Below are 5303 nucleotides of genomic sequence, written 5' to 3'. Positions count from 1 at the left end.
GCATCGTTCGCCTACCGAGAATCTGATAGCAAAAACGTAAACACAATTAGGAAGTCGTAGCCACTGCCGGGGGAAATCGTAGTAGCGTTCTCTACGTGGACGTCTGCGTCGCACCCCACACCGTAGCCGTAGCCTCGAGGGTGTAGTGAAATGGCAGAAGCGCCGGGCAGTCCACGGACTGGGGATGAATCGTCTGAGAGTGAAAATGAAACCGAGCCGGCCAAAATATTTCACCGGAAGCTATCAACTAAGAAGGATGTCAAATCGGCGGTAGGTGTCAAGTTTCGTCTTGTGTGCATGAATTAATGTGTGGGTGCGTGGCGAGCGTGCGGTTGATACCGTCATTATGTCGTTGGAACGGTGTCACACTTGGCGGAAAAATGAAACCGTAATGTATTTACGATGTATGGTGCTTCCTACGATGCTTAAGTTATTAGTACTCGCTTTGTCATAATGCCAATTATTTGTCTAGTCACCCTAATATCCATGTCGATGTTTGATAGATGTTTATATGAACGTTGCAAATATTTAACTAATAGACAGAGTGTACTACGCGCTTCAGGACGAATCTATGCCATTTGGTCGAAAGACATTTCATTTGGTTGGAAGAGAATATACAATTTTTAACTATTAGAATGAATTGTGTCTGCATATTTATTATTTCACTCTATAAAAAGTCTTAACTTGTGATTAGTTGTTTCCTGGGAGAGAACTCTCGATACTACACGTAAAAAACATGTTGATTATTATCAAAATTTCTAATACATGTTTGCCAAAGCTACATAAGCTGCATTAGCCACATACTTTAGCAGTAAAATTCATTTTATTTTATCCACCTTTTACAATTATCTTACATTTGGCCGTCTAGGCCCTTCAACTTTGATTTTATATGAGTTTTTTTTTAGGTTGAATAATAATTTATTTAATGTTAATATTATCGAAATAGCCTAGAAAAGGCGTTGGTGTATTTGAAGAAAATTTGATAACCTAATAGGGTACAAGCGCCCTAATTAATGCTTGTTCGGAGTGCAAGCAACGAACCCTAAACTTCTCTTTACACTCACCAAAGCGTTCATGTAATGTTTTGATCCCGGTCAGACGGTGGTGCTCAGATGTTCTTGTCCTGGGTGGGGTGCTCATTATCATCCCCAGGAATTTGTTTTGAACCCGTTGTAGTTTCAGATGGTGGGTTTTGGCGCAGCTCTTCCAGACCAGCATGCCGTAGTCGATCACGGGGAGGATGATTTCTCGGGTACTTTTTCAAAACGACGTATGTCGCAAATTGTAAACAAACCCGTTTTCAACAGCATATGGTATAAAATTCATCTAAAAATGTGTATATCTTCAAAGCTACATGAAAATGTGTTATTAAAAATGTAAATCATTTTTTTGCAAAACGGTGTAACATCATTGTTGAAAATATTGCACATACACCGCTTAGCAGAAAATGTACTTTAAAAAGTTTTTTCGAACAACTAAATAGTTTAAAACGAGCGTCTGTTTGTACTTTTTCATCACTGATTTCAAAATTAAGCTTGTTGCTTGTATATTCCGATTTTCGTTAAGAAAACCCAGATCAATCCACCTAGCGTTGGTGGTGCCTTTCTCGCATTTAGTTAAGACACCAACCTTATATGGGGTTTATATGGTCCAATGTACCATTTTCTTCATAACTTTGAAACGAAATGACCGATCGTTATAAAATTCAATAGTGATCAACAAGGCTTTGTCCCCTGTCGAATGAAACTTGTTGCGAGAAAATCGGTTAAGGATTACTATACGAAAAGTTGTCTAATGTTTTTTATAGCTTTTGTGCACACACATACGCACACACATACACACACACATACACACGGACAGACAGACCTGTGCTCAGCTCGTCGAGCTGAGTCGATTGGTATATAATAATATCGGTCTCAGAGAGTTCTATAAAAAGTTCGTTTTCGGAGTGAAATGATAGCCTTTCGGTACAACTTAGTTGTACGAGAAAGGAAAAAACATTTTACGTTGTTTTTCTGCATCAAATGTTGTTACGTCGTGTTGTAAGTGTTGCAACTTTTTTGTCGCATGTGCGTGAAACGTTTCAACTTGACGCAACATTTCGACGTATCAACAATGCAGCTGACGGAGCAGCGTAACATTTCGAGAAAGTAGCATGACCTCGGTCATGCTGACTTATCAAAACGACGTACACTGTGCCAGCAAAGTACTCTTTAATGGGTGAAAAAGTACCCATTTTGAAGTTAAATAGTTCAACTCATTAAAAGAGTAAACAGCGTTTACTCATTAATGAGTAAAAGGCATGTACGTCATATTCGGGCGTACTTTTTACCCATTATAGAAAAACAAATTTTTGAGGAAATGGGTATTTTTCACCCTTGATTATTTAAAAAAATGGCCTTAATGTAATGGTTTTCATCGAAAAAGTGACGCAATTACAAGGTATATGTAAAATAACTCTTTATTTCATTTATTATTTCCTGATGAAGATATATCATATACATAACAAGACATATTTAGAACAGCAACTTTGCTTTGTTTTGCTCGCAAATCTTTGGGTCGCACCGAGGAACCAATTGGACGAAAAGATTCCGCAATAAAAGGAAGAACGCGTTTTATTCGTGGGTTTTCCCACGGAGGCCGCCTCTGGAACCAGTCAACCAAATCGATGGCTTTGTGCCAACCATCTCTAGCTATGTATTTCCGATCGTCGCAACTACGGAATCGCCAGGGGAGTGTGTATTTGAAGCTGGCATCCTGGCAGTACCAATTTTACATCCTCGATGTACCCAAGCACGACACAATCCATATATTAACGCGGACCAATCCATCACTATCCTCGTACTGCGGCCTGCGGGTGAAAAAAATAATTATTTTGTGAAGGGGGCCGGGTTATGAGGAACTTACATTGTAATCACTTCCAAAGTCCGATTTTCCTGTAACATTGTCGGATCAGTCTGGCTGAATACCTCGCTGAATACAGCAGCATATCGTTGTTCCCCTTCATCATGAGCAGCATCAAATGTTTACCGCAGTCCGATGATACTATTCTGGAAAGAAAAGTAAGATTAAAATGGAAAGGTTCGGCGTATCCAGCAAAGCAACTTACAATCCTCATGAAGGTTCTTCTGCGATTTTGGCAATCCTTGTCTTGGGGATCACCACATGATGGAACAGCTCCTAAAACCTGTTGGCTTTTGTGTAAGCCTTGGCCATTTATGACAGGGTACCGCGCGTAATAGTATATTTCGTAATATTTTAAAATATTTTAACAAACTAGCGAATATGCTGCAATCGACAAATCGTTTGTTTGAAAGTATATTTTGTTTTTCACTCATTAAAGGGTATAAACAAGGAACTTGTAAATGGGCATAAAATACTCATTATGCCAAAAAAATAATCACCCATTTTTTTTGACAGTTTCATATATCACCAGAAAAGGGGTGATTTTTACTCTTTAAAGAGTATTGTCGGGTTTACAGTGTATGTGATTTATCTGTTGCAGAACGTTGTAACATAAATTTTTATCAAAATAACTGAAATGTTCACACGCAGTGCAGATGTCAGAGTCAGTGACGATGAACCTTTCCATAATGTATCGTTGAGGTGAATTCAATTGCAATTAAAATGTTTAGTCTCTAAATAGGAATAAAAATAAAATCTGAAAACTTCCAAGCCCATTTTCTCAGCTTGATCAAAATGTTACATACGCCGATTTGAAAAAGTACCCGAGATTTGCTTGTAGACAGCAAGCCTAGTTTTCAAGGACAATGATGACCGACGGTAGGTAGGGTAGGGTACAGTAATTTCAACAAAAAGTTACATGCCACAAAAGTGCCATTGAGGATTATTTTAAAGTCCCCAAACGGAACATGCTTAGGGGATTTAGAGTGGGGAAATTGATGACCTGGTTGACCTGGATGACCAAATTTGATTGTTATATAGCCTTAGAAAATTGGCTTTCAGAGAGTTTACTTTTCGGCTCGCTCTGATAGCTGGATTTCGGCTCGGCTTGACATACACATTTGTTTAATCTATTTCTCCATCCCAGGTTGTTTCAACATAGCAGATCATAGCAATCCACTTCTATAAAACATTCTTCTTGCTTGTCGTATCCCAACGGAACTATCAAATCTATACTTTCGCCTCTAATTCTATGATGAACATTAGACCTCTTCATGTTTTCAAAAAGTATCAAAAATCACATTATGCTAAAACATGGGCGTAGCCAGAATTTCGAGTAGGGGGGGGGCTCTTTTTTAGGTCTTCTGAATCGTAGTTTTACAGTAGTTTTATAAAAACACATGAATATTAGTGCTAGGCACTATTTCCTTCAAAGTTCCAAAAACTTTGAAACCAAATCCACAACCAACAGTAAAGGCTGGATCACAATAATGCGTTGACGTCGCGCTGGGCGTTGAAGTCAGCGTTTTGTACTAAAACGCAACGCCAATAAACATGACACATTCACGCTCACAATGCATCGTTCGCGTTGTGCGTTTATTTAACAAAAATAATGGATTTAAAAATGCCTGATATATTGCTCATCAGATATTTTTAAACCAAGTGAGAAAATTATTAACGAACTTAATATTCAGAAAGAATATAAAATCGGCTATAAGAATTATTATAAAAAAATCCTGCAGTCTTTCATAAACTTTAGAAAACTAGAACCATACATCTGAATTTCTAAAAAAAATCTTCTCTGAAATAATATTTATTATAAAATAGGCAGAAAAAACAATATGCAAGCTTTCCCCAGGAATTCCTTCGACAATTGCGTCAGGCATTCTAACCGGAATTCTATCAGGGATTCTTTAGAAATGCCTCCAGTAACTTCTTCGGCAATGTCTTCAGGAATTCCACCATAAATTTCGCCGGGAATTGATCCGAAAGTTCCATCATTATTTACCCCAAGAAAATCTCCACGAACTCCTTCATAAGTTCTGCAGGGAATTTTTCAGATTATTCACTCGTGCTGTTAATCATAAAAAAAGTCTGAAAAATTGATCCGTGGAATTCCCAAGAATATTTCGTGGAAATTCCGCATAAATGCCAGTACACATTAAGTCTTCCATTTTTCCCAGGAATCAACTTCCCGGGAAACGGGAAATGAGATAATAATTACCCAGTATTTCCCGGGATCCCGGGAAATAAAAAAAAGTCTTGAAACTAAATTAAAAATCGTAGTTTAAATTTTGTTGAAAAATATGATTTTGAAAATATACATTCTACATCAGGGATTCTTGCTATTTTGTCCTCAAATGATGAAAGACTTGTTGAAAGCCTGAGAAAGTTTTTGT

The 5303-nt window shown here is 37.8% G+C and overlaps 1 long non-coding RNA gene across 1 annotated transcript; it reads right to left on the bottom strand.

Moving 5' to 3' along the window:
- Nucleotides 1-2478: 2478 nt before the first annotated feature.
- On the bottom strand, nt 2479-3294 carry LOC134224425 (uncharacterized). The gene is made up of 3 exons (XR_009982941.1): nt 3110-3294; nt 2908-3050; nt 2479-2851 (listed from the first exon to the last, which is right to left on the bottom strand). It is a non-coding gene; the product is annotated as an uncharacterized LOC134224425 (long non-coding RNA).
- Between the last annotated feature and the right edge of the window lie 2009 nt (nt 3295-5303).

Source organism: Armigeres subalbatus, chromosome 3 (genome assembly GCF_024139115.2).
Source record: "Armigeres subalbatus isolate Guangzhou_Male chromosome 3, GZ_Asu_2, whole genome shotgun sequence".
NCBI classification, from domain to species: domain Eukaryota; kingdom Metazoa; phylum Arthropoda; class Insecta; order Diptera; family Culicidae; genus Armigeres; species Armigeres subalbatus.
This window is presented reverse-complemented; position numbering and strand designations above follow the sequence as displayed.